Source organism: Macrotis lagotis, chromosome 5, assembly GCF_037893015.1.
Source record: "Macrotis lagotis isolate mMagLag1 chromosome 5, bilby.v1.9.chrom.fasta, whole genome shotgun sequence".
NCBI lineage: Eukaryota > Metazoa > Chordata > Mammalia > Peramelemorphia > Peramelidae > Macrotis > Macrotis lagotis.
This window is the reverse complement of record NC_133662.1, coordinates 273530949-273547405: the sequence shown is the minus strand read 5'-3', so window position 1 is coordinate 273547405 and position 16457 is coordinate 273530949. Positions and strand designations below refer to the sequence as shown.

General features: G+C 36.7%; 1 long non-coding RNA gene across 4 annotated transcripts in view; it reads right to left on the bottom strand.

Annotated features, from left to right (window-relative positions):
* The window catches only part of LOC141489200 (uncharacterized), a 45995-nt gene that overhangs the window by 23754 nt on the left and 5784 nt on the right, over window positions 1-16457 (bottom strand). For 2 of the 4 annotated variants that reach the window (XR_012468940.1, XR_012468939.1), the window contains one exon: window positions 8345-8427. This is a non-coding gene — a long non-coding RNA (uncharacterized LOC141489200). Of the gene's footprint in view, window positions 1-8344; window positions 11059-16457 lie in introns of those variants that run through there. The other 2 variants (XR_012468941.1, XR_012468938.1) reach the window with 2 other exon arrangements.

The following is a 16457-nucleotide window of genomic DNA, read 5'->3' as shown; positions in this document are numbered from 1 at the left end:
TTCTATAAGAAATGATGGGACTTCTGGCCAAGATGGAAGAGAGAAGCTAAGCATTGTCCTAGGGTCTCCTGGCTTTCCCTCAGAACTAATATGATTAAAGCCTCATAACAGAATTCAGATCTACAAAATCCAGAGAAGAACAAAGAAGAAGAACATCTACCAACAAGGTCTGTCTCAGGGGAACATAGGTGAGCCAGTGACAGAGAGCCAGCACAGAGGCAGTGGGTAAGACCTGGAACTAACTGAGAATAGCCATGGTAGGTGAGGGCTCCAGTGTGGTGGCTAGACATCAATCCAGTCAACTCTACTGGCCTGGAAAACCAGGGTCACTAGTCCCTTATTTTTATCTGAGTCCCTGTGTTTACAGTTGAGTTCCCCTCCCCCCCATCCCTGTGGGAGAAAGTGACTCTTCCTAGAACAAGCACAGTAACAGCCGCTCCACTTTCCCCTTCCCCAGTCTCAGGGGTTGGTAGCAGATATTTCTCAAAAGAATAAGGAGATCAACCATATAGCCCAACAGCCCAACATACATTGTGCTAGGCCAATCCAGACCCAGCTGCCCACCCTCCCCCTCTCCAGGACTAAGGAGTGGGCCACATATCAAGGTCAAAGACACTCCAGAGAAAATGTCTAGCACTTCCTACTGGTCAGCTTAGAGTTACTAAGCCATTGAGCAAAGCCTCTAGGATTTTCAAAACCAAAGGTCTATTGAACCAGCCCCTCCCCCAACACAAGATCCTAGGAAAATTAAGAAAGCCCTTCAAGGCAGGCTCATTGAAACATATCTTGAAGACAAAGACCCTAACTCAGAGCTAGAACTTCTGATGAGAATATGAATTAATCTCCAGCCCAGAAAGAATTCTCAGAAGAGATCAGGAAGGAGTTTAAAAATCAATTGGAAAAATTGGGGAAAGAAACCCAAGAGAAAATTAACACCTTGCAACAAGAAAATAAATCCTTGGAAAATACAATGTAACAAGTGTAAAAAGAAACATTCTCTCAAATGTCTTCAAAAATAGAAATAACCAACTGGAAAAGGAGTTGCAAAAGGTAAATGAAGAAAATTATTTTCTTAAAAAAGAATGGAATCCATGGAAACTAATGACTTCATGAGACAACAAGAATTGATTAAATAACCAAAAAAAGAAGAAAACATAAAATATCTCATTGGCAAAGCTACTGACTTAGAGAATAGATCCAGGAGAGACAACTTAAGAATCACCGGCCTTCCTTGTTGCGGTCCACTCTGGGCAGCCAGGTCTCAGTCTAATTCACATAACTCTTCGGGGAGCTCTGCCGGACATGTCCCGCATGTTCAATAATGAAAGTCAGCCAGTGAGAGATAAGCAAGGAGTTTATTGCAGGTATATGCTACATCTCTGCTCACATAGTTGAAATAAGGGTATATATAAGCCTAGTCCCCTTGTATCAGCATTCCTTATCTCCAGGCCTGTGAAATGCCACAAAAGGTCTGTATCCTGGAAAAATGTGGAATCTTCAACAAGATAAAGATGAAAAGTAAAGAGATAAGTACCAGAACTCCTTCCTGGGACACTTGAACAAGATGAGGATGAAAGGCAGAGGGATAAGGACAAAAGGTCCTTCCTGAGAATATTCAACAAGATAAGGATGAAAGGCAGGAGAACAAGGTGAGAGAAGGGCTAGAGCTCCTTCCTGAGTTCAGAGCACTCTGGTATGGACATTCCTGTTGTCCCAGGTCTCAATGACTCTCAGGATGAACTCCTCATGGCCACATACTCTGTCTATTATCCCCTTACACTTCCTGAACACATTGAGGATTAAAAAAAAGGCCTGGGCTCAGTAATTCAGGATCTACTGAGGGAAAATTGCCCTGATATCATGGAACTAGAGGTCAAAATAGTTATTGAAAGAAGACATTAATCTTCTGAAAGGGATCCCAAAATGAAAACACCAAGGATATTGTGGCCAAATTCCAGAACTGTCAGATAAAAGAGAAAATCCTGCAAGCAGCCAGAAAGAAACAATTTAGATACTAAGGAGCCACAGTAAGGATTACACAGGACCTGAGTGCATCAACATTAAGGGATTGAAGGCCTGGAATATGAAATTCCAAAGAGCTAGGAAGCCTGGAATACAGCCAAGAATTCACTATCCTGTAAAACTGAGCCTTTTCTTCCAAGGGAAAAGATGGACATTTAAAGAAATAGGAGACTTCCAACTTTTCCTGATGAAAACACCAGAGCGAAATAGAAAATTTGAACTTTAAACAGGAGACTCAATGATCAGGAGACACATGAAAAAGTAAAAAAGGTAAAAGAAAAAAACTTTCATCCAATAAAATGAAACTGGTTATATCCCCACCTGCAAGAAAGATTCTCATAACTCTTGGGAATTATAACTCTATCAGAGAGGATATACTTAGCCAGAAGTAATGGACACTCATGACTTGTCTGTGACTCTGATAGAATGATTTAAAAACAATATCTCCTTAAAATGGGGAAACAGAAAAGAGATGGGAGGATGGAGGAGATTGAATGGGGGTAAATTACATTACATGAAGAGATAGGTACAAAGGACCTATTGCTAGAAGGGAGGAGGTAAGAAGCACCTGAATCTTTCATCAGATTTGGTTCAAAGATGTATTAACATACACATATTCAGTTAAGTTAAGAAACTTATATTACCTTTCAAATATTAAAAGGGGAAAGGGGAGGGGGGAGGAAAAGAGGAAGTAACAAGGAAGAAGGGGCAAAGGGAAAGGGGAAAGATAGGGGAGGGGTGGATATAAGGGGGTAAAGCCACTAAAGGAGGTGGTATTCAGAAACAAAATATTTGGGAATATGGATAAGTGGGAAAATACAGAGAGAAGATATCATGGAGGGCTATAAAGAGTTAGTAATTATAATTTTGAATATGAATAGGTGGAACTCTCCTATAAAACACTAGCAAATAGTGGAGTAGATTAAAAACCAGAATCCTATAATATACTGCTTACAAGAAACTCATTTGAAGCAGAGAGATATTTATAGAGTAAAGGTAAAAGGTTGGAGCAGAATATATTTTGCTTCAGCAGAAGTGAAAAAAAGCAGGGGTAGCAATCCTTATCTCAGACAAAGCAGCTGCAAAAAATAGTTCTCATTAAAAGAGATAAGGAAGGAAACTATATCCTCTTAAAAGGTACCATAAACAATGGAGCGATTTCAAGTCTAAATATGTATGCACCAAGGGGTATGGCATCCAAATTCTTAAAGGACAAAGAAGCTAAATGACTTACAGGAAGACATAGAAAGCAAAACTATACTGGTGGGAGATCGCAACCTCCCTCTCAGATTTAGTTAAATCTAACTATAAAATAGCAAGAAGGAAGTTAAGAAGGAATGTTAGAAAACCTAGACGCAATAGACCTTTGGAGAAAATTGAATGGGGACAGAAAGGAATATACTTTTTCTTGTAGTACATGGCACTTACATAAAAATTAACCATTTAATAAGGCATATAAACCTTATAATCAAATGCAGAAAGGCAGAAATAGTGAATACATCCTTCTCAAACCATAACAATAAAAAAATCATATGCAAAAATGGGTCATGGAGAGACAGACCTAAAAGTAATTGGAAACTAAATAAACCTCATTTTAAAGAATGAGTGGATCAAACAATAAAGTATAGATAGAATTAATGATTTCATCCTAGATAATGACAATAATGAGACAACATACCAAAACTTATGGGATACAGCCAAGGCAATTATTAGGGGATATATTATATCTTTAACTGCTTACATGAATAAAATAGAGAAAGAGGAAATCAATGAACTAAGTATGCAACTAAAAAAATTAGAGAAAGAACAAATTTAAAACCCCCAATTAAATGCCAAATTAGAAATTCTAAAAATTAAAGAGGAAATTAATAAAATCAAAAGGAATAAGACTATTGAACTAATAAATAAAACCAAGAGTTGGTTTTATGAAAAAAAACAATAAAATTGATAAATCTTTGATTAGTTGATTCAAAAAAAGAAAGAAGAAAACCAAATTACTAGTATCATAAATGAAAAAGGTGAACTTACCACCAATGAGGAGGAAATTAAAGTAATAATTCAGAATTATTTTTCCCAACTGTATGCCAATAAAATATAAGTGAAATGGATAATTTACAAAAATATAAGTTGTGATGGACTTGCTCATTCCATCAGTGCAACAACCAGGGACAATTTTGGGTTATCTGCAATGGAGAATATTATCTGTGTCCAAAGAAGGAATTGTGGAGTTTGAACAAAGATCAAAGGCTATTATCTTCAAATTAGGGGGGAAATGCATTATCTTATATAATTTTGCTATCTCATACTTTATTTTTCTTCCTTAAGGATATGATTTCTCTCTTATCACATTCAATTGAGATCAATGTAAGCAATGTAAAGACTAACAGAAAGCCTTTTATGGGGGATGGGGGGAGGGAAGCAAGAATGGGGGGAAAATTGTAAAACTGAAGATAAATAAAATCTTTCTAAACACACACATATATACATATATGCGTGTGTGTATATATATATTTCTCAGGTAAAATGAAGAGGAAATCAAATACCTAAATAACCCTATCTCAGAAAAAGAAATTCAACAAGCTGTCATTGAATTCGTGAAGAAAAAAAACCTCCAAGGCCAGATAGATTCACAAGTGAATTCAATCATTTAAGAAACAATTGATTCCAATTCTATTTAAGCTCTTTGGAAAAATAGAGTGAAGATGGAACTCTGCCTAACTCCTTCTATGACACCAATGTGGTGCTGATACCTAAACCAGAGAGACTCAAAACAGAGAAAGAAAATTATAGACCAATTTCCCTTATGAATGTGGATGCAAAAATCTTAGCAAAGCAATTACAGCAAGTTTTCACTAGGATAATACCGTAAGACCAAGCAGGATTTATCCCAGGAATGCAGGGTTGGTTCAATATTAGGAAAACTGTTAGTATAATTGACTGTATCAATAACAAACCTAGCAGAAATCACATGATTATCTCAATAGATGCTGAAAAAGCTTTTGACAAAATATACCACCATTCCCACTAAAACCACTAGAGGGCGTAGGAATAAATGGATTGTTCCTTAGAATGATGAGCAGTATCTATCTAAAACTATCAACAAGCATTATATGAAATGGGGAGAGGCTAGAAGCATTCCCAATACAATGGGAGTGAAACAAGGATGCCCATTACCACCACTATTATTCAATATCGTATTAGAAATGTTAGTTTCAGCAATAACAGAAGAAAAAGAAATTGAAGAAACTGAAGGAATTAGAATTGGGTAGGAAGAGACAAAACTCTCCCTCTTTGCAGATGACATGATGGTCTACCTAGAGAATCCCAAGAAATCATCTAAAAATCTACTGGAAACAATTAGCAAATTTAGCAAAGACACAAGATATAAACTAAACCCACATAAATCCTCAGCATTTCTCTATATTACTAGCATAATACAGCAACAAGAAAGTCTAGAAAGAGAAATCCCATTTAAAAATAACTTCATACAATATAATATAAAATACTTGGGAGTCTACCTGCCAAGGCTGACTCAGAAATTCCATGAAAACAGTTATAAAACACTTTTCACACAAATAAAATCAGATTTAAATAAATGAGCAAATATCAACTGCTCGTGGATAGGCTGAGCTAATAATAAAAATGACAATTCTACCTAAATTAAACTACTTATTTAGTGCCTTACCAATAAAACTTCCAAAAAAATTAATGAGCTAGAAAAAAATTGTAACTAAATTCATATGTAGAAAAAAAATCAAGACTATCCAGGGATTTAATGGGGGGGGGGGGGGGAAGTGCAATAAAAGGTGGCTTAGCCTTACCAGATCTATAATTATATTATAAAGCATCAGTCACCAAAACTGTCTGGTATTGGCGAAGAAATGATGAGCAGGGGGATTTCAAAAAACATGGAAAGACTTACATGAACTGATGTTAGTAAAATGAATAGAACCAGGAGAACTTTAACAGTAACAGTGTGCAATGATCAACTATGAGAGACTTAGTTCTTAGCAATCCAGTGAACAAAGAGAATTCTAAAAGACTTGTGTTGGAAAATCCCTATCTACATCCAGAGGAAAAAAACTATGGAAAGCATACTATTTTAATTTTTTTAAATTTGTTTTTGTTTTTTCTTTCTTGTGGTTTTTGACTACCCTATACATAGGCAGCCCAGACTATAGGGTCATCTCCTCTTTGGAAACAGCAGTGGGATTGGGCAGTCCCCTGTATATTTGAGCAACCTTTTAAGGACTGTACTGCTCACCTCCTCGTGTAAGGAAGGGTCTAGAAAAGGAGCCCTGTGCTTACCCAACCCTTACCTAATTACCATGACAGGCAGGGATCCTACCCTGTGGTAGAAACCGTTTTAAAAAAACTTTAAAAAAAAAACTTCTTCAAAGATGAATCCACTCACTATCAGTGCATGGAATGTGCACACACTCAAAGACAACACAAGATCCAATAGACCTTAAAGAAGAGTTCTTGTAGCAAGAACAGCATCTGTAGGCAGGTATCTCCAAATATAGTCCTAAGTGAAATAAAACTGACAAATGAAGACCAGCTTACTGAGAGGGAACTGGATACATGCTTTTCTGGAGTGACCCCAGTGAAGGGGAGAACTGTGAAGCTGGAGTAGGTTTTGCAATCAACATTAATCCAATCAACAAAAGGAGAGAATGACAGGCTGATGACAATGTGTTTGCCACTTGCAGGAAAATGCAAAGAAGACATAGAGCTAGACACATTCTCACAGCAAACACTGGCATCTAATAGACTATGTGATTGTAAGAAGAAGAGCAGAACAGGATGTGAGACTGACAAAGGAAATGTGTGGTGCAGAGGACTGGACTGACCGACCACAGATTCATCCTCTCCAAGTTAAATATTCTTATTCAACTGAAATGGCAGCTTCAAGGCAAAATGATTTCCAGAAGAAATAATGTCAAGAGATTAGAGGGCTTCTTGGGTGGGGAGCAGTTTGTTGCTAACTTGGAGGGAAAGTTGAGCTAACACACAGTTGGCAATAGTGGAGAAGAAAAGGAGTGAGCAGCTTTCAGAGATTTGATGCACAGTGCTTCATTTGCTTATATGGGTCAGAACATTCACAAACCTCAAGATTGGTTTGACAATTGGTTTGACAAAAATGATGGAGTAATACAGAAGTTACTAAATGAAAAATGAGTGCTACACAGTTTACCAGATGAATTGTTCATTCATCTCTAAGAAAGCAGCATTTAACTCCATTAAAAGTAAAAATAAACCTAGAGAAATGCAGGATTATTGGCTCAGGAAAAGACATGAAATTCATTTTTATGCTTATAGTAACAATCAAAAGTGCTTCAATGATTCCCTGAAGGCTATTTTTGAGTCAAAGACCTATGCTTCATCTCAACTGCTCAATGCTAATGGAGTTACATTGATTAATGAAAGGGACATGATTCTACATAAATGAGCTTGTATACTTGCATAAGCATCCTCAATCCTTTATCAATCAGTGTTGAAGCCATTGACCATTTACCACAAGTTAAAGTCAATCTGTCTCTAGCTGAAGTTTCAAACTAAAGATGGTTTGAATGCCATTAGGATTCTTTCTTTTGGCAAAGTACCTGGTGCTGATTCTATTCCAACTGAGATTTACAAGGTGGGGGAGTCCATTGCTCATATAAAAACTAACTGAAATTTTTCCAGGTTTTATGGCAAGTAGAGGTTATCCCCAGGAGTTCAAGGATGCCTCCTTTGTCCATATTTATAAAGGTAAAGGGAATAAATGGTCCTGTGCCAATCACAGGGGTGTTTCTCTCTTAGTCTTTGCTGGCAAGATTCTTGCCAGAGTCCTCATTAACAGGCTTGTCCTTCATCTAGAAGATGCCTGTGAGCCAATGTGGCTTCAAAAAGGGCAAAGAACACTCAATGGTGGTGTTTGCTGCCAAACAACTAGTTGTGAGAACTTATGGAAAATTATGTCGCAATGGAGTGAAACAAGGCTGATGTTTTCAGCCATGTTATTAAAAACCTTCACTGAGAATGAACACAACATCAAGGTCAGCTACCACACTGATGGCAAATTCTTCAAACTGAAAAGGCTACAAGCCAAGACTAAAGTGGAGGGAGTGTTGGAGCATGATCTTCTGTTTGCAGATGATGGTTCAATCAATGCAGCCTCTGAAGCTGAGATGCAAAAAAAGTATGGATAGATTCTCAGCTGCTTGTGCTCATTTTGACCAAACAATTAATACTAAAAAAAAATACAGATTATCCATATGTAGAACCATCTGTTACAGCAAATGGAAAAGTTCTGAATTCTACGGATAAGTTCACTTACCCTGTCTGTATACTTTCCAAGGAAGTACACATTGATGAGGTTGACATACACACATTGCCAATTAACTCAGAATTTGAGAGACTCTGAAAGAAAGTGTGGAAGAGAAGAGATATTAGATTGACTATCAAAATTAAGGTGGACAGAACCATTTTGCTGACCTCATTATTGCATACTGTGAAACTTGGACAAGTGCCATGACAGGAAACGAATTGTATTCATTTGAATTGTCTTAGGAAAATTCTGAAGATCACCTAGCAGGAGAAGATACCAGACACTGAGGTCCTCTCTCAGCTAAATTGCCTAGCATTTAAACATTACTATAGAAAGTGTAACTAAGATGGATTGGGCACTTTGTTCAAATACCAAACATATGCTTGCCAAAAGGACTATTTTATGGAGAAAGGGACAGTTAGATGGTACAGTGCATAGAGTACTGGCCTTGGAATCAGGAGGATGGGAGTTAAAATGCAGTTTCTGACATTTACCAGCTGTGTGACCTCAGGCTTAACCCCAATTGTCTTACATCCAGGGCCATCTCCAGTCATCCTGATTCATATCTGGGCACAGGACCCAGATGGCTCTGGAGGAGAATGTGAGGGTGGTGACTTACCACAGCAGCAACTCCTTCAAATTCAGTTCATGTGTTTGTGGTGACATCAACTCCCTAATTCCATGGTCTTCTTCAAGAATGAAGGATAAACATTATATTACTACTACTACTACTACTACTACTACTACTACTACTACTACTACTACTACTACTACTACTACTACTACTACTACTACTACTACTTATGGAGAGCTTACCCAGGGCAAACACTCACAAGCTGGTCAGAAAAAGTGACACAAGGACACTCAAAGTCTCTTAAGAACTTTAGAATTGATTGTTCAGCATGGGAGACACTGGTTCAGGATTAACAGCATGGCATGCCCTCATCAGAAAGTACTATGCTCTTTGAGCAAAGCAGAATTTAAGTAGCCCAAAAGAAACTTGAGATGCAGATTTAGAGACACCCCCCCACCAGGTGTTCCCATGGCCTATTTGTGCCCAACCTGTGTTAGAGCATCCTGAGCTCATACTGGTCAGATTCACCCCAGTTGAACACACTCCAACATAGTGAAGTCATTTTGGTCATCTTCCAGAATGAAGGATATAACAAACCATGGGGGTGGGGGGCTGAGAATAGTTACAGACATCTCAGGAAGAAGGATGGGGCTAGAAACCCCTGAGCAAGAGACACCCAGCAAGAAGGAAGGGGCTTTCTTCTTATTGTGACTGTTTAGAGAAACACCCCCCCCCCTTCAGCCAGACCATGCCCAGCTCTCCTCACACCTGAAGGGAGGGAGGAGAAGAGACTTTTTCCCCCTCAAAGCAGTTTTTTATGGTCAAAAACTTGGAACTCAAGTGCTCCACACCCTTTTTCTTTCATCTTTAAATCCAATAGACACTGTATCTCTCTGACTAGCATTTTCAGCAGGGTTCCCCAGGAGTGGGGAGCAATGGGGAAAGGGAGAGAAGGGTGAGGGTGGTCCCTTTCCTTCCCAAGGGTTTTCCGAGTCTACATCTCTATAATTCCAAAGAGTTTGATCTGCTTGACTCTTTCACTTTCCACAGACATCCTGCTTTTAGCATCAAGTGAATGGATAATTTATGAAAAATGGAATGGGGACAATGCAAAAGGGGGCAATTGGGCTTGAAGAAATCACAGACAAGCACCAGAGTGGAGAAGGCTACAGAGGCAGAGGGTGTGGGTAACTTGAGTCCTAATGGAAAGGTGAAAGGAGAGAAAATGGGGAATAAAGAGCATCACAACCTTCCCCACAGGAGAGAGCTGGGAGCACCAGGTAGCATGGACCCTATGGGGGGGCACTCCCCAACCTCCCCCAGTTTTCTCTATGGACTTTTGTGGCATTTTGTCAAGGTTGGGGTTTCCATTGCACTCCTTTCCTGCTTTCCTCTTGGGTGCTCTTTACTTCAGTACACCTTGATGGTTCCAGATTGTAATCCCTTTGCCTCCATTAGATACTAAATTTTGTGATTTCAACAATGATCTTTATTTCAGGTTGATCGGGGCTTACAATTTAATGGAAGAGTCATCATGTAAACACATATACAAAGCAGGAGACATAGGAAATAAGAAACAGAGAGGATAAATAGGAAACAAAATGTGAAAGGAGGTGATCTATTCTTACCAAAACTCAAATTGTATTAAAGATCAGTAATTATCAAAACAATCTTGATCTGAGAAAAAGAGTGGTGGATCAGTGGAATAGATTAGATATGAATTACATTATAGTCAATGACCACAATAATCTAGTGTATGATAAACCCAAAGATCCAAGTACTTGGAATAAAAAATTATTTGATAAAAACTGTTGGGGAAAACTGGAAAACAGTATGGCAAAAACTCAATAAAGTCTAACATCTCACATGGTATTCCAAGATAAGGTTAAAATGGGTACAAGATTTATATACAAAGGGTGATACCATAAGCAAATTAAGAGAGCATGGTACAGTTCATCTGTCAGATTTATGGATAATTTATGGAAGAATTTAGGCTCAAAGAAAATCTAGAGAGCATTGTGAAATATAAAATGAATAATTTGGGCTATATAAAAGTAAAGAGTTTTTTGCATGGATAAAACCAATGCAACCAAAATTATAAGGAAAGCAGAAAAATGAAAAAATTTTGGAATAAGTATCTCTAATAAAGTCTTCATTTTTCAAATATATAGAGAAAAGAGTCAAATTTATAAAAAAAAATATGTTATTCCCCAATTAATAAATGGTCAAAGGACAAGAATGGACAGGTTTCAGACAAAGAAATTAAAACTATAATCATATGAAAAAATGTTCTATTGATCAGAGAAATATAAATCAAAACAACTCTGAGAAACCATTTCACACCCATCAATTGACTAAAATGACCAAAAAAGGAAAATAACAGAATGTGGGGAAAACTTGGACTTTAATGCATGGTTGGTGGAGTTGTGAACTGATTGAAGCATTCTAGAAAGCAATTTGGAACTATGCCCAAAGGGCAATAAAACTGCACATACCCTTTAATCCAGCAATACCACTACTATGTATCCCAAAAACATACAAAAAAGGGAGAAAAAAACTGATTTGAATAAAAATATTTATAGCAGTTTGTGTTGTTTAAAAACTAGAAATTCAAGGGATGCTCATCAGTTGAGGAATGGATTATTATTGTGCTATAAGAAATTACAAACAAGATGATTTCAGAAAAACCTGGAAAGATATGAACTAATGTATTATGAAGTGAACAGAACCAGAAGAACATTGTACATAGTGGCAAGAATATTGTATAAAGATTAACTGTGAATGACCTAACCATTCTCAAGAATGCAATGATCCAAGAAAATCTCAAAGGACTAATGATGAAACTCTGCTTCCAGAGAAAGAACTGATATTGATTGAATACTGAAACATGGCATTTTTCACTTTCTTTCAAGCCTTTTTGTACAAAATGATTAATATGGAAATATTTTACATAATTACACTTATATAGCCTTTAAAAAATTGTGAAGCCAAGGTAGGCAGAGGTTATGTGACTTATCCAGAGTCACACTCATAAAATAATAAAAAAATGAATATTACAAAAAAAACACTCTTGGCCATCAAAGAGGAACTATGGAAAGATATACACGCATATCTTTATTTTCTTCTCCCATCTTTTCTTTTCCTTAAAAGAAGCTTTGTTATTAGGAATGACTCTCTGGGACAGAAAAAGGGAAGGGTTATGAGGGACTAATGTAAGTGACATAAAATGAAATATATCAATTTTTTTTAAGAAAATCAAGCAAAACTTTTTATCCAGTTTTGGGATTAAGAGTTTCTTCCATAATGAAGCACAACAGGATTTCGGTCAGGGAACATGGCTGTGTCTCAGACCAGGTTGTACATCTCTTTTTAAAAAAAATTTTATTTAAGACAATGGGGTTAAGTGACTTGCCCAGGGTCACACAGCTAGGTAATTATTGTGTCTGAGGCTGCATTTGAACCCAGGTTCTCCTGACTCCAGGGCTGGTGCTCTATTCACTGCACTACCTAGGTGCCCTAGGTTGTACATCTCAATAATATGACTCATCTTATTTTGGGTTACTTATAAGCACTAATGGGTGACTATAGACTAATATTTGTGAACATAATGAAGTGTTTCTCAAAATGGAACAGTTCTTCATCCACAGCATTTTCCCTAAAGAGAACTAAATTAGAAGTTTCTTTCCATTCCTCATACTCAGGTCTTCCAATTCCCAGAGAAGATATGATTTCTTATTTTGAGCAAAGTGAAGCACCATAGAACCAAGAAGACCTGAGAAACAACTGTCCATCCAGTGCAGTTATGAAGCAAGCACTAGATTTGGGATCAGGAAAACCTGCCTTGGAATTCTTTTTTCAGGTAATTTTAGCAGTGGCTTCCTGGGTCAGTCACTGAACTATGAAGTCTAAGTTTTTTCATCTTTAAGATGAAAGGGCTGTACTCCATGGCCTTTCAACTCCCCTCCATGGATAATCTATGATCTTTTTTAAAAAATCATTGTCTAGAATTTGGGAACATGAAATTCAAAAAGGGCAAAAAGATTTTCCAATATAAGATTTTTTTTCTTAGACCTTCAAGTCAACAAACATTTAAGTGCCTGCCATGTAGAAGGCCTTGTGCAAAGTATTAGGAACATATAGAGATGCAAGGGAGCTCACAGTCTGGAAGGAATTTGACAAGTGGGTGGAGAAATTATTAGTTGGGGGAGAAAAGGCAGCTAGACCCTCCAGCAGGTTCTTAAATACCTCAAATGTGAGGTGAAGGGGGCCTGAACCAAGAATGTGACAATATTGGGAGAGAAGGGTATGTATAGGAGAGATGTCACATAGTGAACTCCTAGGACTTTGAAGCAAATTGAATATTCTAGTAAGGAATGTGAGTATGTTAAATTTGAAGAGGATTCCCTTACATTTTGTTTATGTAGCTGGACCATTGGGATTGCAGTAGGAAAGTTGGAAGATAGGAGGGTTGAGGGAAAAGAATAAAGAGAATACTGTGAAAATGATTACCCCTGGATAAGGGATGTAATTCAGCATTTTTAGCTCCCTATAAAGATTTTTCTGTTGCTCACTCTACTCAGCATCAGTTCATGGCAAGTTGTATATTAAATGATAAATGAATTTGAAGGTCAGTTGCACATATTACTTTGCTTTTTTAAATGTTTACTTATATAACAACCTTTGTAAAGATAGAATTTCTTAAGATATAACTTTATTTTTTATTTTGTTTTGATGTTCCCTGAATGACTAACCTGCATTGCTAACCAATTCCTTTCAAAAACTGCCAGATAAAAGAATCATAATATTAATGGAAGATAAGTTCAAATAAGAAAACATCCTTAGCATTGCAATGAGGGAAAATTCAAAGTCTGTTTTTATTGAAGACTTTGAGGTTCCATGATAGTTTCTACTTTATATGTCTAGTCACCATGGTCTTCTCTCTCTCTCTCTCTCTCTCTCTCTCTCTCTCTCTCTCATCTCTGAAGATATTATTTTATTTATTCCAATTACATATGTAAATCTAGTTTTCAAGATTCATGGTTTTTATCTTTTCTAATTACCTTTTTATGCATCTTTTGAATCTTGCATTTAAAGATCAAATTTTCTAATCAGCTGTGATCTTTTCTTCAGGAAAGTTTGAAAATTTCCTATTTCATTGAATGTCCATACTCCCTGAATATGAAAGTTAATACTCAATTTTTATAGTTTTAGTTGATTCTTAGTTGTAATCCAAGTTTCTTTGCCTTCTGAAATATTCCAAGTCCTTCTGTCTTTTAATGTAGAAGCTGCTAAATCCTATGTAATCCTAACTTTGGATCCTTGATATTTGAATTGTTTCTGTTTGCTTTATTTTCTTTTTGAACAAATAATTCTGAAATATGGCTACAACAATCCTTGGAGTTTTCATTTTGATATCTCAGGAAATGATCAGTAAGCTCTTTCAATTATTGTTTTATCCTTTGGTTCTAGGATCTCAAAGCAGATTTCTTGATAATTTCTTGAAAATGCTATTTAGACTTTTTTTTTTTGATCTGGTTTTTCAGATACTTAAATAATTCTTAAATTCTCCTTCTTGGATCTATTTTTCAGGTCAGTTGTTTTTCTAGTGAGGAATTTTATATTTTCTTCTATTTTTCATCCTTTTAATTTTGTTTAATTGATTCTTGATGTCTCATAGAGTTATTAGCTTCCAATTTACCAATTCTAATTTTTTAATGCAGTTTTCTTCAATCAATTTTTGTGCTTCCTTTTCCAAGTTCTTGACTCTTTTTATGATCTTTTTTTTCACCTGTCTTGTGTTTTCAAAATCCTTTTTGAGTTCTTCCAAGAGGACTTTTGGGCTTGAGACTAATTCATATTGCTCTTTGAAGCTTCATAGGTAGGCATTTTGACATTGTTGTCTTCTCCTAAGCATGTGTTTTGATGTTTCCTGCCATAATAATAGCTTTCTATAATAAGGGCTTTTTTGGTTTTTATTTTCTAACTTATTTTGTGACTTTTAAAGTTGAATTCTGCTCCTGGGATATACAGGATACTATCCCAAGCTTCTTGTGCTAGAGGCCAGGAGCCTGGACACTGGCTTTCTCTGCCAGGCCTTTGGGGCTGATGACTTGTCCACTGTGCTAGGGTGATCCAGCAGTTTCTTACTGCACTGGGGCTTGTGGCCTTATAGTTGGCCCTCTGAGTCACCTGTGCTGGGTTGTGCTCCCCTTCTACCCAAGTGAAATCAACCTTTCCTGAAGTCCTTCTAAATTTATCTTAAGCTGGAAAATTGTTTCATTGCATTTTTTTTGTTACTTCTGCTGTTCCAGTAAGAGTTTAAAGACTTTATTTAATGTTTCCAAAGGAAACTAGCTTTTCTCCACCATCTCATTATGGTTTTCAAAGAGCCTGCCATCTTTGCAGCAGGAATGCAAACCTATAACACCTGGATTGATTACAGCTCAGATGAGATGCTATTACAAATTAATCCAGGAATGACAGATCTGCACCAGTGGAGTGACAGATAGCCAGTGAGATTCTATGCATGCCCATCACTATTTGCACATGCATGGCTAGCCTTCCTGGAAGTGTAGAAACAATCTGATATCAATTTGAGAAAGGAAGACTATATTTTTGCTCCTAGAAACTGTCAGAGTGTGGTGATATCACTGCATTAATATGATCATGACAATTTGGTATCGTTGCAGAAAAAATTCTATTATAGTTGAAACACACACTTCTAATTGGGCAATTTTTTACTGCTTAAAGTACCATTAACAAATTTTTAGTCCAATCCTTTGGACCATGGTCTAAAACCCCCATGTACTACAAGAGGACTAATAGTGAAACAAAATCTCTTATAATTCAAATAAATATACAGTATTGGTATTCACTTACCATGCTACAACAGGAAAAAAAAGATTAAAAGCAATCATTATGGAAAATATATTACTTACAGATATAAGATATCATGAAATAGTATGAATATTATTTAGTATGTATATATATATATATATATATAGCAAATTACATCTATGAAAAAAAAGAACTGAAAGTGCAGGTACTCTAGCCTGAGCATACCATGTCAATGGATTTGAGTTCTAGTCTAAGCTACTAGGATTAGATCAAATCATTTGACCATTCTGAGCTCATGTCCTGACTTGTGAATATGATGTGAATGCTAGCTCTGCCCTATCATAGATTTGTTATGAGGATCCAGTGTGGTTATGTATGATGCTCATTGTAAGTTAGATTATCCTTGGGTATTTTCAAGTGATTAATTCTGACCATTTAAGTTTGAAGATACTGATCCTCTCAGTGGTTCAGAGAGCTAGGACAATCCTAGGAGACCAACTGTGGACAATGCTATCCACATCCAGAGGAAGAAAACCAAAACAAAACTCTTCTGAATCTGATGAACAATAGGTTCACCTTTTAAAAAATTTCTTATGTATTTCTTTCCCTTCGTCTTAATTCCTCATACCGAAAATGACTAATCTATGAACATGTTTAACACAAATGTGTGTGTACAATATTTACCTGACTGTTCACTGCTGAGGGGACAGA